The sequence below is a fragment of the Corapipo altera genome, unplaced genomic scaffold (assembly GCF_003945725.1).
Source record: "Corapipo altera isolate COAL_440 unplaced genomic scaffold, ASM394572v1 70, whole genome shotgun sequence".
NCBI classification, from domain to species: Eukaryota; Metazoa; Chordata; class Aves; order Passeriformes; family Pipridae; genus Corapipo; species Corapipo altera.
The window spans coordinates 3,727,169-3,751,649 of record NW_020884911.1 but is presented as its reverse complement, the minus strand read 5'-3'; the positions used below and the strand labels follow the sequence as shown (position 1 = coordinate 3,751,649).

The window sequence follows — 24,481 nt, the reverse complement described above, 5'->3', positions numbered from 1 at the left end:
ACACATGTAATGTGGCCCCCCATTAGGAGGCTGGAATTTATCATAAATACATTTTGTCCTAAGAACAACAAGCTCTTCTGTTTACTCTAGATAAGTGCTTGGAGTTTTTACTTCTCAGAGTGCTGTTACAATTCACCAGTCTGATCTATACATAGGCTACAGTCACTAATTAATTCAGCCTACCACTCTTATTCAAGCATTTTATATCATGGAATATTATTCCACAGGCACTCTCTACTATTAAAAAATCACTACATTTGATTTTCTTTCATGGTCTGTGTTTGTTATGCCTTTGCCTCTATATGAGCTTTACCACTAGATCAAGAAAGGCACAAATACAAAATACTTTCTCCCTACCTTACTATCTTTCCTTGTTCTCTAGACAAATTGAAGTGAGTTAAAATACATCCACAAAAGCAACTCCTGGTTGTTAAATAGATGGAGAAACCAGAATTGCAATTATTTCCAGAAATTTCCAGCCAGGCAATGCCAACTACAGTCCTCCTTTGTCCATAATAAAGAGACAAAGCCATAGCTGACCCAGCATTTTAGAACTGGGACAGCACCTGCACTAGGATAAGGGACATGTTGGTCTCCCAAACACTTAGAATAAGAAGCACTGAGGAAAAGTCTGACTTTAGATTAATGCCTCACTCTTCTCTGGTATTTTTCATCTCAAAGTGTCTCACAAAGCAAATCAATGTTATTATTCCTCCTTTTCTTGTCCAAGGCCATCTAGCATGGATACAAGATGAATGTTAGTGCTCTGAAATGCTGCTCACACACAAGCCACACACTCTCCCTAAAAAAGCATTACAGGTATGTTATCTCCAGAAACATGTAATTTGGTGTTCACAGCATGAATCTAATACTAAGTTTGTAAAAGAAATTAAAATAAAATAAGAGACATTATAAATGTAAACTAAATAAGGAGCAACTTATATGGAGTGGCTTTTAAGGCATCTGCCTTGAGATCTGCAGAGCAGAAATAACATGGCTCTGACATCACAAGTATGGACTTCTGTGCACTGAGAAAATCCTGCTGTTTATTTGGAACTTTTGAAGTCTAGTATCAATATAGCTTCTTAGTCCCCAGGGTGTCCTCAAGGTTTGAGATGTGTATTTTTAACTTCCATACTTACTGACATTCCATTCAGGCTGTTTGGCTGTTCTCCCCATCGGGGCTCCATCAGCCATCGCTCTGATTTTGGCACCACTGCGCTTATTTGCTTTACCATTTCCTAAACCCGTGTGAAGAGGTGTGGCCTGCTCTGGCAATCAGCTCACCCACACAAGAACTGTGTTAACTCACGAGCCAAAGCTCTTTGAGGGCATTTTTCTACTTTTTAGCATGAATGCAGAATATTTTAGAAAGTTTGTTGTAGAACAGGGTGATCCTGGAAGAGGATAGAAAGTGCTTCATTCCTGATTTACACCGTTGGATTTCAAGGGTGCCATTAGGGAAATACAGATCGTTTCTGTCAAAGAAAATGTCACCACTTGGTTTTAATAAGGCAAAGAAGATTCAGGGCTTTCAGAGCCTGGCATTTGATGCCACCATCAGAATCAGAAATGCAGCCAGGAGGCAGCAGTCCTCAAGGTGGCACTGCTCAAGTCCTCTCTATTTCTCACCTGGATGGAAGGAAGGTTATGACCACATGAAATTCGAATTTATTCTCACTGGTATCAGTCTTGATGACAAATAACTATTTTCCCAGGAAAATTCTTCTCTCTGTATGACATCACTCACAATATATCCATCCTGATACTGAATGGAAAAGTACCAGACACAACCAGGGCCTGGTCTTGGAGGGGGTGACTAAGGACAGACACAGTTTGGATTTCAGCACTGCCCAAGTCATTGCATGTTGTCCTCACAGAGGAAAGAAGAAAAGCAAGCTGGACACTCCAACCTAGCTGGCAGGAGCACAGGAATTTTATTTTTTTTTAGCTGCCATAAAGACCTACTGAAACAAGAGCTTCCCAAATCTCTGCAGGTATGTCTGTGACTTTTCCATCATCAGTAGCCTGCTGCTTAGGGAAGCAGAGCATTAGGCTTTCTTTAAAGGAGTTTTAAAAGCCCCTCTGTTCACTTTCAACTATTCATCACAGTCATTCCAAGTTCTCTTTTGCACCCCCCCTTTCTTCTTACTCACATCTGGTGCTGCAACCATAAATAATGAAGGAATGATGGAGATACTGGATGCTCTGTTCCAGTGTCCTCACAGGCAACCATTCAATTAAGTTGTTACATTTTCACCAAATGAACATATAAGAGAAGGGGTGGAGGGACAATGTTTCCCATTCTAGAATGCAGCCTTTAAATAGCACTTTATTAGCAGGGTCAGCAAGCACATAGGCTGAAAAATAAATAGTATATTTTAAAAAGAGGATTTTCTCCCCCAGTGAGTACATTTGCATTGAAAACTCCTGACAGAATAGACAAGAATTAGCAAAAGCATTTCAGGAGGGGGTGATCTCTGTCAGTAGCTGGGTCTCCTGGCAAGACCTGGCATTTGCATCTCCTACATAGCAGAGGATGAAGTGGGAAAGGCTGGTTTTAATTGTCTTTGCTGCAGATGTATGATATGACAGAATGTTGTCCCAACACAGGGACAGGAGTTACACAGATCACACCAGACAGTGCTCCGTGCTTGGTGAGCATTTCTGTAGCCATGTGGCATTTCCTCTCTGTGTAAGCAGATCCTATTCCATGACTGATCTATCTGATTATGGAAATGGAGGGAAAACTGTAACCAGTTCTGCAGTTTTTCCAAATGACAACTGAAATGATGCTGACAGCACTAGGCCAGTTTACCTTCCCTGTCCACCTTCACCAGAAGCTCTTTACTGCTGGTGTATGAGCTTCTCTGAGGAAGCCTCTGTAAGTGGGGACTTGAAGAAATGGGATTTGGCCAGTGGTCATTAAAGGGTTCTTTAAATGTAGGGTTATGGAAGATGGTACTTCCAATGGTGCAGGTAAACTGTTCAAGCCTGAGCATTTCAAACTCTAGAACAAAGCTGTGAAAACTATGTTAAGTCTCCTTTCAAAACTCTCCTTCCCATACACTTAGGGTGAAAAAAATCTCATGAGAATAAATACCTTATGGCCTATATTCTCTGTAAAGGCTATTTTTGTTTATCACTGTAATATACTCATTCTGGGTGTTTTCTGAAGATGTTTTTGAGTTCCATTGTCTTGAGGACAAGTATCACTGTAGTGTTTACGTACCTGTGAGAACTGACCACAGAATAAATGTTCCAGTTGTATGATCCACAACCTCACACGAACCAGGTCTTGCACACAGCTTAAAAGAAATGAATCTCAAGGGCTGGTCATCACCTCTAGAGTTCCCAGGGAAATCAGGAGAAATCTTTTTAACGGTATCAGTGGATACAGTTACCTTTCTTGACTGTCCATCCTAATTTCTCAGCCTTGTTTTACTGAATACTCATTATAAAAAATTACTTGCATGCACATATAGCAAGTTGCCTGTGCACTCAGACAGCAAATGGAATACATGGAACTCCAGAAAAAGGCAAAAGCTGTAGCAATGTAAGATAGTAAAGCATTTGGAGTGGCTCCTGGCAGGGAGGCACTCAGAGGTTAAACTGGACTGCAGTGAAAGAAATCACTGCTGAAGAGTTCATTTATTTACGTTCCCATTAGAGGAGCCTACAAAGTCATACATCAACAGAAACAAACCATTTCAGTGCGTCCCCTGACTGAACATCCATCAGTGAATGTGATCTATGCCAGCGAGTCTTAGGAGTGACAAGATATTATTATTGTAGTGCCAAAGGAGGAGGGGGCAGGGGAAGGAACAAAAAGGAGCGCTGATCCTTGCCTTAACAATGAGCCCCTATTCCCTTGCACTGCACCTGAGCTCCAAGGCTTCAATCCCAACAATCTTTTTCCATTGGCCACAACAGCTGAGCTGTGGTTGCCTCACGCCTGGGGGGGCACCGGTTCTCCATGGGGTGCTTCCCTGTTTCCTTCAGAGGAGCCGCTCCTCTGGTGCCATCTCTGGCTACTGTATCACCTCTGCTAAATAAATGATATCATCTCGCTTCTCAGCACACAAGGCTTTACTCCTTCCCACTGTTTGCACTCACTGTTTATTTTTTTAAGCACCTAACCCTCTATTAATCCTCCAGACAGCACAAAGGATCCATTTGCCAGAGACAGCGATTAGAGCCCTAAGCACTCAGGCTTCCTGGGAAACACCTGTTCCGTGTTCAAACACCCACAGGAAAGAAACACAGCAAGGACAAACTGCTGGTGGAAATGGAGAGAAATGGGAGAAAACTCCTGCTGTCATGAGAGCTACCAACCTTTGGACAGTGATCCTCTTGCCTCCTTCAATCAATGTGCAGAAAACACACAGAGCACCTACAATGCCAAACTCACCTGCCTGTGACACTTGGTGGGCTCCTTGTGTTCCTCCTCTTGAGCTCTCAACAGAGTGCAGAACTGTGCAAACTACTTAACTGAAATGTTTTCTGCAGGTATGTGCTTTATTATTTTTCCTTTGCCAAAAATTTATATTAAAAAAGGCTGACAGCATCTTAAAATCGGAAATATTTCAACCAGCTCCATTTCTGAAGCATCATCAGCACCAAAACTGTCCCAGGTTTTGCATTTTTTTTCTTCAAACACCACAAAACATCTGTCCCAATTTTTAAAAATGAGCATTTTAAGAGAGCATGAACATGGATTTGAGCTTTTGTAATTCTTTTGGTCAGTGATATAAACGCAAAAACAGCCTTTGTGTAAACAAACACAGAAAGAAAGGGTCAGTAACTAGATGGCTGTTGCATTTAGCTCCTTTGAATACAAAGGTAAGTGACCACAAACAAACAGAAATACCAAGTGGCATAGCATGGCTCTGAGGCATTCTCTGCTTTCATGAAATGAGCGAAAATTATGTAGCAAACAGATTGTACAAGCACCACAGGCAGTAACTAGAGCTGGAAGAAGGCCAGGCTCCATTAATAGCTGCCATTTGATCTCGTGTGAGATCCCTGAACACCCAATGCCTGATGAAGTCAGTGGAAAGGCTCCTATGGATTCCAAGAGGTGCTGTATTGAACCCAGCACAGCTGGCAAATGGTGCAAGGAACAGAGCTGATGTTACAGCAGTTCAGTTCCTCACCACACTGGAAAGCAGGCTGTGGTAACACACCCCATAACCATAATTCAGGACTGATCAGCTTTTTCCCTTTCCAGGGAAATCTGTTCTCTTGAGTACTTCTAAGCCTCTGAAATTAATGGGATTATTCAAGGAGTAATGCACCACAGAACCTGAATATTTATGGTAAGTCTACCACAGCGATTTCCAATGTACTGTGATCCAGAAATTCTGAATAAAACATCAAGAACAAAAAGACAGATTTTCAACTGATATAAATCAGCTGCTTCCCTTTCAAAGCTATGGAGCTGCAACAATTTGCAACTAACAAAACCACAGCTTACCATTTGCAAAATTAAAATAATTTTGCAGTATTTACAGCTGAGAGCAGCCCCTTGCTTTTATTTTCTTACTGTAAAATAATAGCGCCTTTATTGTAAAATAATAGGTCATTTCAGTGCCACATATTTTTACTTATCACAAGTTACTAAGTTTTTACTCATCACAAAACTTAGGCATTGTAAGAAACTATTTGGACTCCAGTTGATTTCTTTTAAGTTTCACTGCTTATACATTAGTTACTTCTTTAAGAAGGCCCCAAAGGAATTGAAGCATGTATTAGGTAAGAAAATGCATACACAGGAATAATATAAAACACACCTTTTCTTCTCTTTTCTAAACTCCTTTTAGAACATATGCTTTTAACGCCACACAAAAACAAATGCATATATGTGTGTGTGTGTGTGTGTAATGCATATGTAGATCCATAGCTTTATTTATCTACATGTATGGTTATAGTAACAATCATCCTTTCATGGGACTCATCAGTCGCAGGTTTTACTCACCTGATGGGCAATTTGCCATCGGGGCCGTCCTGTCTGTCAGCACATCTTATCTGCTATCGTGCCTGTCTTCAGATCCCTGCTCACAGGTAAGGAAAGCTTGGGTAGCTGTCTCCTCCTAAACACAATAAAATTAAAGCTGTAATTAGCAGCCTGCCCTGGACACCAGGTTACATTCCACACCACATGGAGAGCCCGGGCAGGAGTGAAAGGTCTATTGGGACAATATAGGAATCCAAAGGAGAAAGCTAGCCCTGATGTGGGCAAACTTGGAACCAGACTGCAAACAAGTGAGAACTGAACTCATCCTTCCTTCAGGTATTATAGACAGGAGCTTGTGCTTCAATGGCTCTGATATTCCTAGAAGACACTCTGGGTGGAAGAAAGTGGGTTTCAAGAAAATGAATTCACAAGCAGGTATTTTCCTATTAAGGCCTGTTAAGGTAAAAATGGTGAATAAAAATAGAACAAACAAAGTATTATGACCTTTTTGAAAAAGGAGATTTCAATAACTCCAAAAAAAAAAAAATTGCAGGAATTCATTAAAAGTATATCAAATACTGTTAGCTCTGTGCATATGCGGCACACAGGTGAGCCCTGTAGTGGGGCTGCTGGAGCTGGCTGGAACCTTCTGGGATCAGCCATGCCTGGCAGGGGTAGCCCCAGCCTCCCCTCACAGCCCCGGGCAGCTCCCTCCTCTCCTCACAGCCTCAGGGAGCCCCTTCTTCCCCTCACAGCCCTCAGGGAGGCCCCTCCTCTCCTTACAGCCCCAAGTAGCCCCCTCCTCACCTAACAGCCCTCAGGTAGCCTCCTCTTCTCCTCACAGCCCTCAGGGAGCCCCCCTCATCTCCTCACAGCTCTCAGGGAGCCCTCTCTTTTTGTCACAGCCCTCAGGGACCCCCCTCCTCTCCTCACAGCCCTCAGGGAGCCCCTTCATCTCCTCATGGTCATCAGGGAGCCCTCTCCTCTCAGCCCTCTGAGCAGCCCCAGCCTCCCCTCACAGTCTTCAGGGAGCCTCCTCCTCACCTCACAGCCCTCAAGTAGCCTCCTCTTCTCCTCACAGCACTCAGGGAGCCCCCTCCTCACCTCACAGCCCTGAGGGAACCTGCTCTTCTCCTCTTAACTTCAGGGATCTCACTCTTCTTCGCGTAGCCCCAAGCAGCCCCTCTTCTCACAGCTTCAGGGAGCCCCCTCCTCTCATGACAGCTTTAGGCAGCCCCCTCTTCTCCTCACAGCTTCAGGAGCCCACTCCTCTCCTCACAGCCCTCAGGGAGCCCGCTCTTCTTCTCACAACTTCAGGGATCCCACTCTTCTCCTCGCAGCCCCGGGCAGGTCACTTCTCTCCTCACAGCTTCAGGGAGCCCCCTCTTCTCCTTACAGCCCCGGGCAGCCCTCTCCTCTTCTCACAGCCCTCAGTGAACCTCTCTTCTCACAGCCCCAGACAGCCCACTTCTTTCCTCACACGTTCAGGGATCCCCCTCCTCTCCTCACAGACCAGTACAACCCTGTCCTCTCCTCACAGAGAGACCTATGCCCACAGCCAGGCAGGGAACAGCAGTGCTGCAGTTCCAAAATAACGAGAAATCAGCCACAAATGGGTCCTAAAGGTTTGCACAGGAGCTGAGCTGACAGCGGTGGCTAAACCCATCCCATTCCACATTAGCAGTGACAACCTGCAGCTTGTCGCCCACCCTTTCCTCACAGACCTCTGCTGGGTGCTCTGAGGTGGCTCCTGACACCCAGCAGCCCAGGACACACAACAACCTTACACTTCTAGAAGAAATTTGGGTTCAGTGATGCCACTTCCCAGCCAACAGAGATCATCCATCTTAATTAACCAAACTCAAGCAAGCAGCTATGTCAAATGAATTAGCAACATGCACGTAATCCCATCACATGTATTCTTGGAGTATCTGCGCTCCTCCTGACAGATCTGTCATTAACGCAAACGTACTTTAGCCCTGCTTATAATTGAAACCTCGCTCCTGGCCAGCCACTTGGCTGGGAGAGCCAGGAGAACTACTTTTTCCATGTTCACAAACATCTCTGCCAGTCCTCGGTGTCACCACCTGATTAGATCTCTGGCACTGCGGGCTCTGCTTTGGCATGGAGGGGAGCATCGCCTCGCTGAGCCTGCCTAAAATGTGGACCTGAGGTTGAAGGCAGAGGAACAGCACACGTTCCACATACCAAACTCACTTTTCTGCAGATCAACTGGTTTTCCCTTAGTAAAAAGGAATAATTAACTAATGAGATCAATCAAGAACACAGGGTACCTAAGCTACTGTTCTTTCCAAACCTCACCTACATATCTGAACAGCAAAAGTGAAATAAAAAAACAGACACCAGTCTCTGGTTCCACCAAACCCTCCTTGAGCCGACAGAGCTGCTGAGCCACACAGAGAACGTGTGAACACAAGTTCACACCTTGGCCAAACCAGGGCAGACACTTGGGAGGCAAAAAGTCCATCCCAGTGTCCTTGCTAATGCTTTTCTCTGAAACAGCACCCATATTTTAATGTAAGTAAAATAATGTACTCTTCCCCATGCTCAGCCTCAGAAACTGCTGAAACATTTCTGCCAGTCATTTCTGAGGGAATCCAGCCTGCAGCCACCCTCAGCGTGGATGATTTCAGCACGCATAATAAAGGTTTAACAACATTAGAGGCTGCCACAATGGAAATTGTTGGGCTTTGCTGGTTTCACTTATAATAATGAAACTTGGTTGAAAGCTAGCAGCAGTTTGATGTAGTAGTTTTACATAATAAAGACCCTTTTTTTTATGAAACTAAATTGTTTTGCAGCCCAATGTTTTAACTTCCCAAGTTAATCTTGACTCATACGTTTCATTCTCACCGTATCACTGTATTTCATTGTTTCAACTTATACATACATTACACGAAAACAAATGTTAATATATACCATGTGTGCATACTGCTATACCCTAGTGAGTATTACACTGCTATACTGTACCATATGATAATAGAAAATCACCTCTATCAAACGTCATGTTTTCAAATTTCAGAATCAAAATGTTTTGACGCTTCCAAAGTAAAACTTCTCAGAATATTCCCTTCACAGCAAGTGCCCAACTCACTCTGACCTCAGCGAGTGCCTGATCTCCTGATGGGGTGTGCAAACCAATTTTGAAACTTTGAATTTTATTTCAATAAAGTTCTAGTTTCCAACTAATTCTACCAACAACATCTAAACAACCACTCTGAGACTCCAAAGTGCTTGAGCAAACAGGTCAGCATCTGTGAAAATGGGTCATCTGTTCATTGAGAAAAAAAAATGGGTTTTCTTCCTCTAACATTCAAAATTGTGAGGTTTTTATTTTTCTTTAATATTGAACAACTTTGGTCAGGAAAAAAAAATTATTTAGCAATGCTACCATTGGGCAATTTGTACCTGTGTTTTTGTTATTGATGTAGTTATTGAAGCTTCACAACCTGTGTAAATTGTTCATATATAAAAGCAGAGTAATCATAACCATAAAGCTGGAAAGACTTTCATGTGTTATTGTTAAACATTAGCAGATCTCTCCCATATATCCGTGGCCTTCCCCAAGGTTCTCGTCACTGACTCTATCCCAATCTCAATCATCTAAGAAATAAGATTCATAAAACACAAACCATGACCAAAAAACAGACCCAAAGCTTGTTATGAGATGTGCAGAGTTCAGTTGAAAATCAAACATCCTCAGAGGAACAGCCAGAAACCTGGTTTGGAGAACACGTCTGGGAGTCATATTGGCATGGAAGGAGACTGAGGCCATCGCAGGAGCTGACTGAGAGCACCTTGGGACAGAAACTGCCCTGGCTTTATCTTCTCCTTCACTTCCAACAAGTTCCTAGTTCTTTTCTACATTGATTACTTTAATATTTTACAGACATCTCCCTTATGTAAATACAGGCTGGACGTTCTGTGCCGTTTATTTATAGTAGGTTATTCCATATGCAGATCCATGCAGTGTCTGCTGGTAACATCCACTGCTTCTGCCAACAATCCAGGAACCAAACAACTATCTGCATATTCTCCTTCGGGCTACTCACAAGGTCCTCCAGTGCTCATTCTTCTACTATTGCCACACAGCCTTGAGACTTTAAAAAAAATAATCTGAGAGAAAATAAAAGCCATATGGGATAATTCTGCTGCTGGCGTGGATCATCTGAACTCCACTGCAGTCAGTGGGCCTGATTTTGACATCCTGTAAATGGTCACAGCGCCAATAAAACCAAAGCTCTTCTCCATGGTCCAACCTACCAACACTCTACTTCCCTGCTCAAACTCCTTTTTTAATCTCATATCAAGGACTTGAGTTTATGCAGTCCAACAAATAGAGAGAGAGACTTACAGCTTTCTTGGACACTTGTGTCAGATGGCTCCTGCCTTCCAGGTAAACAGCTCAGTCCTCAAATCTCCTTTTCATCACTTCCTACATGACTGCTACACATCTCCTTGTTTCTTTTTAAGGCTATCCATGGACAGACCTGTTGTCCACTTCTGTTGTAAAACAGCTTATATCAGAGACTCCCTGTGTATTGGGGTGGTAGACAGTGTCTTAACTTGTCACAAGCTGCAGCTTCAAAAAGCTTAATAAACTCAACTGAACAACAGCCTAAAAAAAGGAAATAAAAGATTTAACAGGCTGGTATTTCTACCCCCTTCTGCTTTCTAGGAAAGACAAAATAAAACCCAAGCAAGCAGTGTCCAAACTGGAGTGCACGCACAGCCCTCCCCATTAACTCGGTGTTTGTCTGTGTTACCTACAAACCAACGTGGTTTCAATTTAGCTTCTTATTAATCTTGTGCATTTCTTTCAACTGCTATTTTAAAAATAGAAACTTCATGTTGAACATTTTAATGGCATTAAGTTTCAAAGGCAACAAGCTGCTGTACTGATTTTTTTTTCCCCAAAAAACTTTATTGCCAGATGTAAGTATGTGTGATTATTGATATTCTTTGTTTTCCCACAGGTTTCCTTTTTCGTTATTAAACAACATATCTGCATTTAAGCAGCTCCATGAAAGTTTGGTGAGGTCCATGAGAAATCATTAGTCACCAGCACGCAAATCCATCTCATCTAACTTCAGGCACTTGACTAAAATGCTTAAATTAGGAGTTCACCTACCCTAAATTCCCCTTACAGTCAGTAGAAACAACTACAAGACTGTAGGTACTTGCATCCCATCTAAATTTCTGAATTGCTTTCTGCAAGTAACTTATTTTTTCTTCACTGATTACCGAGGGCTCCAGGCCCACAGAGCAATTGGGTCTCCAGTTTAAACAATTAACTATTAAGAATCTAACGCAAACTGGGATGAATCCAGACTCAGGGTCTTCAGCAGGACCAGCAAACAAGCAGATAATCTGTCAGGAGCACATTTTTGGTTTAGCTCGTGTATATAATTTTAAATAAAGCTAATGACTGTTCTGCAGTTGCAGTGGACAACCTCATCTCAATGACTGTTTCAATGGTCCTTGGGTAAGATCAAAAGCCAAACACAGTCAACAGAAAACCAGCTAAAATTTTGGTAGGTTTTGGTGCACATCAGGTTTGTGTTCAGCTCTGCTCAGCCTTCTCCCTCCCTCCCTCCCAGAGACAACCTCAGGGAACCACAGCCACAGAAGGCACTGATTTCATAAAGAACAGGATGGACTTCTTCATGAGTAGAGACATATCTGCTCTAGAAAAACGGGGACTAGTTCATGTGGGGAAATATGGGAATGTAAAAACAGCTGTGAATTCCCACCCAAGAGTTTTGCAGTCTGAGGAGATGGCAGAGGATAGTCCTGACCCTGGGGAACTAAGGGAAACCTTCCCATACAGCTGTTGGTTAACCGGGCGATCAGCGATCACGCCGATTATAACATTTTAGTAGCAGTTCAAGAGATTCCTTCCCACCCACATCTGATAGTTCCCATCTCTTCAAAGAGGCTGCAGCCACACAAGCAGTGGATTCAGCATCCAGAGCAGCTTCTTCCACCGCCAGGAGCTCTAATCCAAGGTTCTGGCCCTTCCCCCATCACCTCCAATAACTCATTCCCACCACCCTGCCAGGCGTTTCCGTTCCTTCCCTTGTGCTAAATGCCAAATCAGCTGTTTATGTAGCTGTGCTCTGAGGGAGCAGAAATTTCCAGTGGGGAGATGGGAGCAATAACCTTGGTTTCTATCAGTGTTTTCAAGCAGTTGTCAGGGGTCCTTATGAGGTAAAACAAACAGCCCTAATCTCCAACTGCCCAGTTTCCCTAACACACGGCTGGGACAGGTAAAGGGACCATTAAGAGACAGAACTGTTCTTTCCAGCGTATAGGAAAAATGCACCTGATGGGACTGATCCAAAGCCTGCTGGAAATCAGTAAGTGGACTCCCACTGACTTCAGGGAGCTTTGGATCTGCTCTACAAAGCCAGGTAGCTGCAGAAGCTGCTGGAGTCAAAGGAAAATATGCTCCAAAGGAATGGTGGCCCTGTGGTTGAGGTACTGGCGTGGTTTCAAGGGACTTGGATTCAGTCTTCACTTCCACCATTCCTGACCCTGTGCAAATCACTTAATTTCTCCACACATCAGCCTCCCCTTTGTAAGTCCAGGTATGTAACCTAGGGGTGTAATCCAGGGATGTCTGAAACAGGAGACAAATGCATGGAGACAGCAGCACCATCTCAGAATCTCAGTTACTCTTCCTCTACCCCTCTGTGGGTCCAATAAGGTTTGTTAGCCCCCAAACAGGGTACAAAAGTGAATGTCAAACCACATGCTGAGCTCCACGTTCCCATCTCCACACCCACAGCAATGCCAAGAGGCTTCCCGTACAGATAGTTTAGGCAGGTTTACAGGAGCTGGGACACAGCAGCACGGACAGAGCTGCATGACCCCGATCCAGCCAAGCAGAGGAGCATTTCTGTGACTCTGGAGTGTGTGACCAGACCCATAAAAGTGAAGGTAGCACAAAGAAAATGGCTCTCCTGGACTGGAGGTTTGGGAGAGGTGTTTTCATGGAGTTTCAATTATTTACACACTTGCTCAGAATAACCTCCCACCAACAGCTGGGGCTTCTGGCAGCCAAATGCAAACCATCTATTGTAATGTTATTCTTCTGTTGTAGGAAACAAACTCTTCCAAGCAGAAGAAATTCTTTAAAAAATAATCAGAGCAAAGGCACAAATTAAGCCCCAGAAATTAAATACTGAAATAATTTTTACAGCATAGAAAGATCAAACTGCAAACAAGCTGCAAAAGCCATTACTAATTTAACATTCCATTATTCCTTTTCTTTTTTTTTTCCCAAAGTGTGATTCTTTTCTTCAAGCCAAGCATACTTTGCTGGGACCAAACCTTCACATTAGATTTCCTGTGCTGTGGATTTGATGAGATAAAGCAGTTTCTTAGGACCAACAAATCACTTCATTAAAGAAGCCTGTTCGTAAATATTCTCAACAGCAATTAATGTCCCAGTGTAAGGAGCTCGTTTTGTGCCTCATTCCTCACTCAGGCAAGGCTTCCCCTCCAACAGCAGGACTGCAGGAGAGGGTCCTAATTTTGAAGGACAGAGAGGAGCCTGTAGCTCTCACCATTCCCTCCACATGAGCTGTTTTGGTTCTTCCAGGCAGGAAAAAGCAAACGAAGGTTGGACAGAGCTGCTCCCCCTCAAGTTCTCAAGCCTTGTGAAGAACGGACCATCCAGTGGTTTTCCAACTGTGTCTCCAGTTCGGGGATCCAGGACAACTCCCAGCATTTCTCCTCAGCAGAGTGAACAGAATTGCTGGTGGCACACAGTTGCTGGGCTGCCCCAAGTGCATTTATTCACCTGTGCAGCACAAGGACATTATGATAAAGGTATCCTCACTCCTGGTAGGTGGAGGGGGTAGAAACTCTCGATTAAAAAATTGGGATGGAAAAGGGATTTTTCACACCCCTCGAACTCATGTGAGGCTTTGCCCTGGGAGTGCCCCAGTGCACTGAGTGATGGGGTTTTAGTCAGCCCCTGGCATCTCTCAGGGCTGTACAAAACCCCAGAGCTGGGGTGGTCCCTGCTGAACAAAGATCTAAAGCAGAAACTCAAGATGCATTAGAGAAGGTCACTTTGGACTTTCCTCTGCAGATATTAAACAAATATATCCCATTAAGATGCAGTATAATTCTCTTGTGTTTTGACAGGAACACACAGGAACCATGTTGAGATTGTCACAATAAAAGACAATGTGTAATATTCTTTAAAAAAAAATCCAGCTTTAGTCCTGCTCTTGTTGAAATGAGCATTTTCATCTTGTTTGAGCAATATTATAATGCACTAAAACCACAATGTGCTAGAACAGAGAATGAACAAAGCATTGGGATGCAGCAATTTACTTCAAGCCAGTGTCAACTTACCAATTAAATCACTTCTGAATACTTTATGGGGCTCTAACCTTATAAACAAATCAACAATAATCATAAAGGTGCAATTCTTCAAGGCATTTTCATCTTTGAAAAGTCCCTCCCTTTTTGCAGGGAAAATCCTCTCCTTGCCATTCGGAAGAAAGAGAGAAATAAATGTGAGTATATGAAGTGATTATAAAAAGCCCACTGAACTGGAGTAACAATAATGCCTCAGTCTTGAAAACACAGAAAGTAAATGCAATTTTACATTAAAGATCTGAAAACAAACTCAAGGCTAATATTTTCAGGGGAAAAAAAACCTTTGATCTCTTTTTCTTTCCGGGGGGGAGCCAATATCAACACGAGTGATTTTGTACGATATTCGGGAGTCTTTATGTGGGTTAATAATGTTAAAGTTATTCCACTGCTTTTTCAAACTTTTCTGGAATCAGCTCCTTGGTGAAACAGGGCCCTATTGAAGACTCTCGAATTTACATAGCATGTGCAAGACATTTAGATTTATATTCCATGTTAGGCTTGTGTGTTTAGAGTTTACTGGGGCATATGCAATTCATTGGCTGCATTGTTATCTTCACAATGAACAAGCACCCTCACTTCGTCTGCAAGAAATACAGCCTTAAATGTAGAAAATTAAATTTCCACGAGAAAACGTGTTCCATGAAAATTTCCATCAGTAAAGGCTCAGCTCAAATGAACTAAGGCTGAAATACTTTGATTTGAACCTACCTGGGTACCATGTGACCTATGTAGCAAAGTCATAATATCATTAAAAAATTATTACTTTGAAAGCACTGTTGTAATGACAACTATTCCCATCACAGTTCTCTCTCTAAAAGCCTTTGGGTGTGCTCTGTGATGAATTTGCCCACACAAACTGACAGAATCTGCCTTGAAGACTTTACAAACTCCAGAGGTAAAGGAAACAATTATCTCGACAACACCGTTTTTTGGTTTGCACAGAAATATTGATGCTGAAAGCAGAAAGTCACCTGAAGAAATATGTAATCAGTGGGTTTGGTTTGATATTTGTGAGACACCGTAGTTCACATTTGTCTGGCACCACCGGAGTGTGGATTTCCAGGCTCCATAATAAGTAGGAATTGTGGGACAGGGCAGCACAACGCAAGGGGACAGAAGAGTTTGGCTGTGATGGCAGACGTTGGAAGGCAGAGGGAGCATCGCTGCTGTCACCGTGTGGGTCAGAGGGAGGCACGGCAGGAAGGAGAACCAGGAGAGCTGAGAAAAGCAGCACCTACAGTGAATAGAGTGAATTAATTTGGGCAAAAATGAGAAGAAAGTGAGCCACTAGAAAAGCCCACCAAGGGGAGCCATGAGGACAAATAAATGCAACAAAAAAAGTTTGTGGAAGAGATTGTATGGTGCAGAGCCTGTGATTGCAGAAGGCTGGATCTGTGTCTCAGCAGGTCTTGTCTACTTCTTCTGTTCCCAGTTTCCTTCCCAAATCCCTGAGCCCGTGCCATTACACTGAATGAAAGATTTGCCAACAGGATCAGCCCAGCTACTGCAGGGCTTTCTGCAGGGCAAGAGAAAGGAATTCATGGATCATAAAGGACTGACTACTGTGCTTTCCATTTTTATTTCTTTCATTAAGAACTTAATATTTGTTTTCTTACTGTTTCATTAAGCTACAAAACTTTCCTTCGGGCCATTGGCCTTTTCTTCTCAAAGAGGTGGCTAATTTGGCTGTGGAGCTGGAGGTCCACAGGAGAATCAAATGCATCTCTTCAGAAGACATGGGAGGTGCGCATTGCAGCACCCTTTGAAACTGCTCCTGTCTTTACTGAGGAGTTGTATCCACCAAATCAGGTTAGAAAACCGGATCAAAATGGACAAACATCAATATATATATTATGGTGGGATACAGACCATCTGAATTTAAAGCAAATTTGGATCCAAGTGAAATTTGGAGCAGTCAGAGATTTTAATTCCATAATCATTTCAGATGTGCAGCTCCCAGTGAGAAATCAAGCAGCAGCTTTGCCTTCAAACCCCCAGTCTCTCGTCAGTATAAATAACAGTATTAAAGACCATGGGGGGCTGCCTGCTCCTTTATTTACTGCAAACCACTCCAGATCCATTATCTGTGTGTCAGTCACCTGTGTCACGCTGAGCAGCTCTTCTGCAAACACAAGAGCTGGTGATTTTTTTCCAACTACACAAAATAAATCCACAGGGAGGATGTGGGAATAGAAAGGCCTGTTCTGACAGTGCTGAGGGGAGAAGGTGTAGCGCTGTGTCCAAAGGGGCTGCCATGTCTTTGTTTATTTTTTAATATAAAATAGCTCACTGACTTCAGCTCCGGTATGCACCTCAGACAGAGATCAATAAAAAGTTTAGTTTCTTCTTGTTTTTTAATCTTAAGGAATAATGCTAATAATTACCATGAGTATTCCCCAGCACAACTCGCTCCCTCCGCATCTGTGGGGAGTGGCTACCCCAACATTATCTGCAGATGATATCATTACACAGGTTAAAAAATGAAAAATTAAATCCAACATTTAGACTAAAATAACCCAAAAGGCCTGTTTTGCCTTGGCTTAGAGACAGAGGTCACAGCAAAACATAATTACGGACACCTAATAAAGAATATACAAAACATCACCATCACTCCCACATCACAAAATCTGGTGACTATCCCAGCTCTGACCAACAGGTTGCTGCAAATCTGATGTCGTATCACTGAAGTAATGATGTAACATGGACTAATCCCTTTGGTCTTTGAATAGAAGGTGGACACCAGTTCTAAAATATATTCTATTTTCCTCCAGGTCATTAATGAAGAATTCATACCCATCCAGGCACCCTGGTAATATGGGTCATTGCTATCAATCCAAAAGGAGATGCTGTCATGCAAAAATGACATTTGTCCACTAGACTTGTTATTTTTTTCCCTAAACTTCTGTAAATACAGCTTCAGTAACTATATTGCAAATAGGCCAAAGACTTTTTACATAAAGAGATGGATTGGGGATGTGGAGAGGAAAATAACTGTGAACAGCAAAGAAGGAAGAGAATTGATGCAATGGGACTCGTAAGGCTGAGAGATGTTGGAAGAAAATAACTAGAAAGACTACAAGAAACACATCTAAAATAAAATAACCAGTAATACAGAGAGTCAATGGATATGACCTGTTGGAGCAAGTCCAGAGGAGGTCACCAAGATAATCAGAGGGATAGAGTACCTGTCCCATGAGGAAAGGCTGAGAGAATTGGGATAGTTCAGCCTGGAAAAGAGAAGGCTTTGGGCTGAACTAATTGTGGCCTTCTGGTACCTGAAGGGAGCTGACAATAAATATAGAGAAGGACTATTTACAAGAGCATGGAGTGACAGGAAAAGGGGGAATGGCTTCACACTGACAGAGAGTAGGTTTGGATTTAGATATTAGGGAAACATTCTTTGTGAGGGTGGTGAGGCCCCGGCACAGGTTGCCCAAGGAAGTTGTGGATGCTTCATCCCTGGAAGTGTTCAAAGCCAGGTTGGATGGAGCTCTGAGCAACCTGGGATAGTGGAAGGTGTCCCTGTCCATGGCAGGGGGTTGGAATGAGATGGTCTGAAAGGACCCTTCCATCCCAAACCATTCTGTGATTCTGTGATAAGAAACTGCAGCAAAATCCTACCCCTATGGAATCAGTGAGAATTTTCCACTCCATTAATTTGGGTTGGGATTCCTCCTTTGGAAAGCAACAAATCCAAAGTAAACTTAATGCTAATGAGAAGTAAATAAGAAAGTGCTGCAGGGCAGCCTGAACTACTGATGAACTGGAAGGCATTACCATAAAGGGGGGGTGGGGGGTGATGTCACTGCTGTATTCCCAAGAGCAGCACTGCCTGGAATCCTTAGAGCAGGAACACATCAGACATCAGGGTTCTCAGTGGAGACAACCTGACCTGATTCCAGATGTGCACAACACGAGCCTTAGCACCCTGTGCAGCACAAGGCACTGCTGAAAAAACTCTGGGAGATTCAGGGACAGATGAAAACTTAACATGAGGTTATATCTATACAAGTAAATGAACTGTGCCTGGGAACATTCCTGGGTATGGAGGCCAGCTGGCACGGACCGGCCTGAGTCCCCGCCAGTAAACACCCTCAACCTTCAAAACAGGGAGGCTGGATGCAAACAGCACACTGGGACAGTCCCAGGAACATCCCTGCTGCCAAACCCCAGAACTACCTGGGGCAGCACTGGCTGGCACTTGCCAAAACCTCACCAGGACTGTTCTGACAGTTCACTGGCCCTGGAACATTCCTGCACACCGTTTAATCCATTAGCAGAGACACAATGAGCGAGCTCCTGTCCCCTTTGTGCCCAGGAGAAGCATTTCTCTGGTGCAGAACAGCCTTTCTCAGTGATCCACCCCTTCTCCCATCCCAAACCATCTCCCCTCCTGTTTCCACATGCAAAGGTAGCACAAGAAAAGGCTGGTGAAGCCATGGGAATGGTCCGACTTGAACTGCCGGTGGCTCGTCTGCTCTCTGGTTCGCAGAGGGCTGAAGGGCAAACCCACATCACGAGTAAGGAATGGTTATGCAGAAGGATAAGAGCATGGCATGTTTCCAAACCTGTCCCACCTCCTATCCACACAAAGGTGTACAGGGATACCTCATGATTTTTTAGCCTACCTCATGCTCCTGGAGCTACAGATGGGCCTGTTCATCATCAGTTCTTCAAAAGACTAAGAAATGGTCCACGAAGCACTTGAGGCTCTGGCTGCTGACAGAACACCTGGTTTTCTAATGGCCATTACCTTGATGCCCATAATCAGTGATACTCAGATAATTCTGACTGAAAATATATATTGATTAATAAAAGGAAAAATAATCCATTCCTTTCTCTGATTCACTAGAAAAGACAGTAATATTGGCTTCTACAGAAGAGGGCAAGAACTCGGGTAAGAATCTTATACAAACATGTGCATGTGCACATGTCTGTTTATACAAAACCCTCATCAGTTCAAATTGTATTTTCTGTTAAGAAGATCATTTACTTTCTAATAACCTCTAATTAGATCATAAGCGCAAGCCTAGTGAGAATAAATGTGCATTGACAAGCATGCTGAGCCCTGGGAATTCAAAAGACTCCCACTTATGGTTGGGATCTGTTGCTACACGTTGCATGTGTAGGTTAAGAGCAGAAGCAGTGCCTGACCTTTCCCTGGTTTGCTGCAATACTTGGAGGGTTGCTAGAATTCACTACTAGGAAGCTTTTGGATATGGGAGAGCAACCCAAGCTGACACGTGCCAGTGATTCACGGATGAAAATTATACAGATCAGAGTTGCTCTTGGTGCCTTGAATTTAAATGAGCCCTTTCCTTTGCTGGAAAATCCACGGTGGGGATTCCTGTCCATCCACAGTCAGAGTTGGCCAGTTTGTTTTGCACAGGTTCCCCACAGTGCTGCACAGAGGTCTGGTAAAATCCCTGGAGTAAGGACAGAATAATGTGAGCTACTACACCCCAGAGATGACTCTGACACAGACATGATGTGTGTGAGCTGGGCATTCCCCTTTTGTGAAAGACTGGTTGAAATGACCCTGTTCTGAGCAAGGGCAGCAGGTTCAGGCCACAGGTGCTCTCCCGAAAGCCTTGCTGCCCTCCTGAGATGAACCTGCCAGCCCTAAACAATACAGAGACCTGCGGTCAAGGTAGTGGTTTGATGTGTCACCTCCAAGGAAAAACCTCCCTGGCAGCAGCAGAGATCCTCTTTACCCTGCAGGGATGTACCTGTTCCTATCACCACAAGCCCAGGGTCAGGTGCTATCACTGGCTTAGTAACCCGTGCACTCGTGGTGCAAGAGAGGGGAGGGGTGAATCCAGTGGTTCTGAGTCAGTCAGGTCTGTATCTCAATTCAGCAAGCAGAATGTGGAGACTCTTTTTGCTTTTTTCCTTCTTGCTTTCTGATTTTGTGAAGATTTCTCACAGTTTATGAGAGGTAACGCTGCTTCAAAGTACACCTGAAAACAGATCATATTCTAAAAAGAACCCCAGGCTTTAGGGATCAATGGAGCCCAAGAGCCCTCCTTAAGGCCAGCCTAAGCCTACATTGACATCAGCAGATACTGTGGAGTGATACAAGAGGATCTAGGAAAATAAACAGTGATGAGATCCACTCTACTCTACCCCTAAACCCAACCCATGAGTGGAATGCCTCTCAGCATTCAGAGTGTTATGTGCATATGTCATGGCTCATCCAAAAGCAGTCTGGGATCACTCTATGGTGTGAACTGGTGTGTGGCAGTAGAAAGATTCACTTTGAAAGCTCAAGTATGATCCAAACTGAAGCACAGGTGGAGATTCCCTCTTGGCACCTATATGGAGGGCCCTTGGCAGGGCCTGTGGACAAGCTCCCTCTGTCCTCCCAGCCATGCTGAACAGATTTACCTGCAGAGCACCAGTATGGCCAAAGGGCCGAGGGAAATTCCTGGGCTCTGGAACTGTAACTCAGCCATAGCCCTGGAGATGCAGTAATCCACTCCCTGGTGGATGCACAGAAGGGAGAGGGGGCCAAGGGCCTCCCACAGAGCCCCAGTGGGATCCAGCTCAGCTGCCATTCCCATCAGTCTGGATGACTGACATGCCAGCAACTGCCATGGAGACACAGTTATGTGACAATCACTGATGTACCACAGGCCAGCAAGGGGGTGTGGGGGGATCTCAGACAGAAGCTGGCAGAGCAGCAAAAGCAGCATGACCCTTAAGAGTCAGACTGGCACATAAAATTAAGCCAAGAAAGCAGACTACAGGTAAAATTGAACATACCAGGCTGGAAACGGTGGCAATTCCCAAGTATGTCAGACTCCACTGTCTCAGGACAGCAATGTTCATCAGTGGAGCAAGGACATTAAGATCTTCAACTACCATCAGAACCTACAGACTCCTAAATCATGACAGTGCTTTTAAAACACTTAACCCACAGTAACTGCCAGCACAGTTGCAACGGACTCCTACCCTGTGGGAAAACAGAGCTTGCAACAGCAGAACAGCCCCTGGGCTTTGATAGTGTCATACCTTGTTTCCAGATCTGTCCAGACTTCAACACTTTGGGGCTAAAATATTCCCAGGACACAACATGGGGTTAAACTTGGAGCCTTGCATTTCCTCTGCAGTTCCTTTCACAGTGGTCCCTCTGACTTCTCCTCCACTACCCAGGGGGATCACTCAGTCATCAACAGGGGCTGATGGCTGACACTCATGAGGGAGGCCAGGGCTCAGAGGTAGGTCTGTGTAGCCATTTCTTTGAACTTTTAAGTCATTCACACAAGAAAGCAAGTCTGACAAAAGCTGCAGAGTCTTCTGAACACCTCTTCAGACAGAGAACTGAAAGACAGACTTCCTTTCCTGTGTCATTACACACACACACACACCCTGCCCCAGAATCAGAGTTTAAATCAAGTTCTTTGACACACATCAGAAACCTTCAGTGTAGAATTTCTGAGACACCAAAATCCTTAAAGACAGACCTAACACAGACAGCCACCGTCAAATGGTTTAATTGCTTTCATCAATTGAAAGTATCTTTTGATTCAAGAACAAATGCTTAGCAAGAACTTGGTGAGAATAGACATAACCTTAGGGCTGAAAAGCAGAGCAACATGTATAATTTTTCCCTTTACAGATAAACAGACCTGCTTTTTAAGTAGCTCCTGAGAAGGACATCTAAGCATTGCTCCTGTGAATAAAGCAGACAGTTCACATGACGACCAGTTCCTGCCTGCATGCATAAACCTCACGCCAGCAAACCTAATTGAAAATAATCTGTGATCTACACTGAGCATTCTTCAGGAAAAGTGCTTTTATCCCATCTCTTCCCATCTCTCCTCCTCCCCTCCAACCTCAAATGAATCACACATTGAATCACCGCAGCATGGCTGTATTTGATCATGATTTATAGGGCAGTGTCTGCCTCACTCGGTGCGCAGCCTTGGGAGGGAGGAGGTATTTTGGACTGGGAAGAACAGGCTGTCAGCACCCAATAAATTATTAGTAACAGCCACTTCCTGAGGTAAAGACCTATATAAGATGAGCCTTCTAAGTGGACAGGTGCACAGAGGTGTCTCACAGCTACAGCCTGCCCGGCACATAATCCAAATTCTTAGGAACTACATTCAAAGGCGGCACTGAGAAGAGGAAGGTTTTACTGACAGCTACTCATAAAGAAATGGAGGAGCTCTGAGCACTGCAGGGCCCAGGCAGGGATGGACTCCTGGACACACAGATCAGTGTCTCTGGTTTCCTGGAGGCAACCACACAAGACAGGCCTTTTGAGATAAATCTCCTGCCCTCATTTGACACAATGCTGCAATATTATGATCAGTGAAACTTCCAAATCTGCAAACTCAACAGAAAGTTGCATGCAAGAAACATTGATGTAAGTTTTTATCATCTCTTCTCAGTCATCAGCATTCCCCAGCCTATTGTTTCCCTGCTTCCAACTTCCTTCTTTTCAGTTTTCTCCATCTCAAACATGTCTGTGAGCAGCAGCATGTTCAGACTTTGTTGTAGGCTCACACATTGATACTGGTACATACTGATCTGTAACAGTCATGTTTAAATTGGTCCTGCACCATAGGAAAGACGTAGGAAACTGTCCCCAGACAGCACCAGATAAGGATTTTTTAGCTGTACCTGTCCAAAAAGAAGGGCAGTTTGGTTGTTCACACCGACAGAGTGAAGCAAGGACAGGAGATTGAATACTCAGCCCAGCTCCATGACAGCTGTGTGTAACTGCAAAGTTCTGCAAGGATTTCTTTTAAATGTACTGAATCAGGAAGATTAAGAGAAGAAGGAAAACAATGGGTCTGTCTCCTCTCCCTCATCACAGCTTTCCTATGCCCAAGCTATTGTTTGAGTCACGCAGAAGTAGCACACCCAGGTGCTCCCAGGCACAGGAGAGGGCTGGTTATTCACCTCTGCCAAATGGGGACAGTTCATTCCTGCTGCATCCCAGATGGCCTCAGGACCATCACACCAGAGAGGAATTTGGCTCACCCGTGCAGCCTCTGCACTGTGGGGTGTTTGTGATGAGCACCACCAGAGGGCTCAGCACGGTACAACACACCAAACAAAGGTCCTGACTGAAAACCCTACACCCAGAAACGGTGATTTGTTGGCAAACCCTCTGATTATGTCCTTACAAATTATAGTTCTTTTTAAAATATGCTCCCTTTTCAAGAGGAATTACTTGTTTCGTGGCAGAATCACGTGGGGAAAATTATTCCCCGTTGCTATTTAGAAGGTCAAAGCAGATTATCAAAATGCATTAAACTATTTATGAACTAATAGCAAAAATACATGGAACAGGCTTCTAAGGAATGCACTTAACATCAGGAAACAATGACTGAGAGCTGGTAACTCTTACAAGTTACTGATAAAATTACACTCTGTTTACTTCTACTCTATGTGGGCAACATATACGGACTAAGCTCTTCCTCCCTGGAGTTAAAAATCCAGCCACTACTTTCCTGGACTAAATGTCTCCAATTCCATCTCTCCCACTGCACCCATGATTCCTGAGAAATCCTTCTTGTAAACGAATTTTTCATCCTGACTTCTGAGTGCTGTGTGATGTCTCTGACACCAACAAGACAAAAGTTGGCCCCTTGGGGTCTTGTCAAAAAGCTCATGTCAGACAAAACGCTTGTAAGCTTTGATTGAAATACTTCCTCTCTCCCAGCACCAGTTAATGATTCAGGATGATTTTGTTAAGTGTATATTCCCCTACCTTGAAACAGATATTGCGTCAAGTAGGATTTATAGGTGATTTAACTCACTCATGCCTTCAAAGCAGCTTCAGCAAGCACTGAATGCTGTTACAAAGAGCAGGGAATGTTCAGTGGCTAAGCCAGGGTTAAAGAGAACATCTCTGATCACCAAAGTGATGAAAAGTGGTCAAGAATGGAAATCACTGTAACTACTTGTCCCAAGCTATTGTCTTTCATATTGGAACTGCCAGAACATGTAGGATTTAAGGATGGAAATGACAGCTTACTATCCTGAGTCATCACCTGCTGCTTGTAGAGAGGGAGCATTTGAATCAAAGCTTTTAAATAATTTAGTTTTATAAAAGCATTTCCATGAAAGGACAGTGGGGGAATGGAGAAA

The 24,481-nt window shown here is 43.8% G+C and overlaps 1 protein-coding gene across 8 annotated transcripts in view; it reads right to left on the bottom strand.

Annotated features, from left to right (window-relative positions):
- The window catches only part of BMP2 (bone morphogenetic protein 2), a 221,999-nt gene that overhangs the window by 97,604 nt on the left and 99,914 nt on the right, over positions 1–24,481 (bottom strand). For 6 of the 8 annotated variants that reach the window (XR_003529376.1, XM_027653766.1, XM_027653770.1 and 3 more), the window contains one exon: positions 5,978–6,092. The gene's annotated coding sequence lies outside the window, so the exon portion shown is untranslated. Of the gene's footprint in view, positions 1–5,977; positions 6,093–6,460; positions 6,572–7,000; positions 7,094–24,481 lie in introns of those variants that run through there. The other 2 variants (XM_027653772.1, XM_027653773.1) reach the window with 2 other exon arrangements.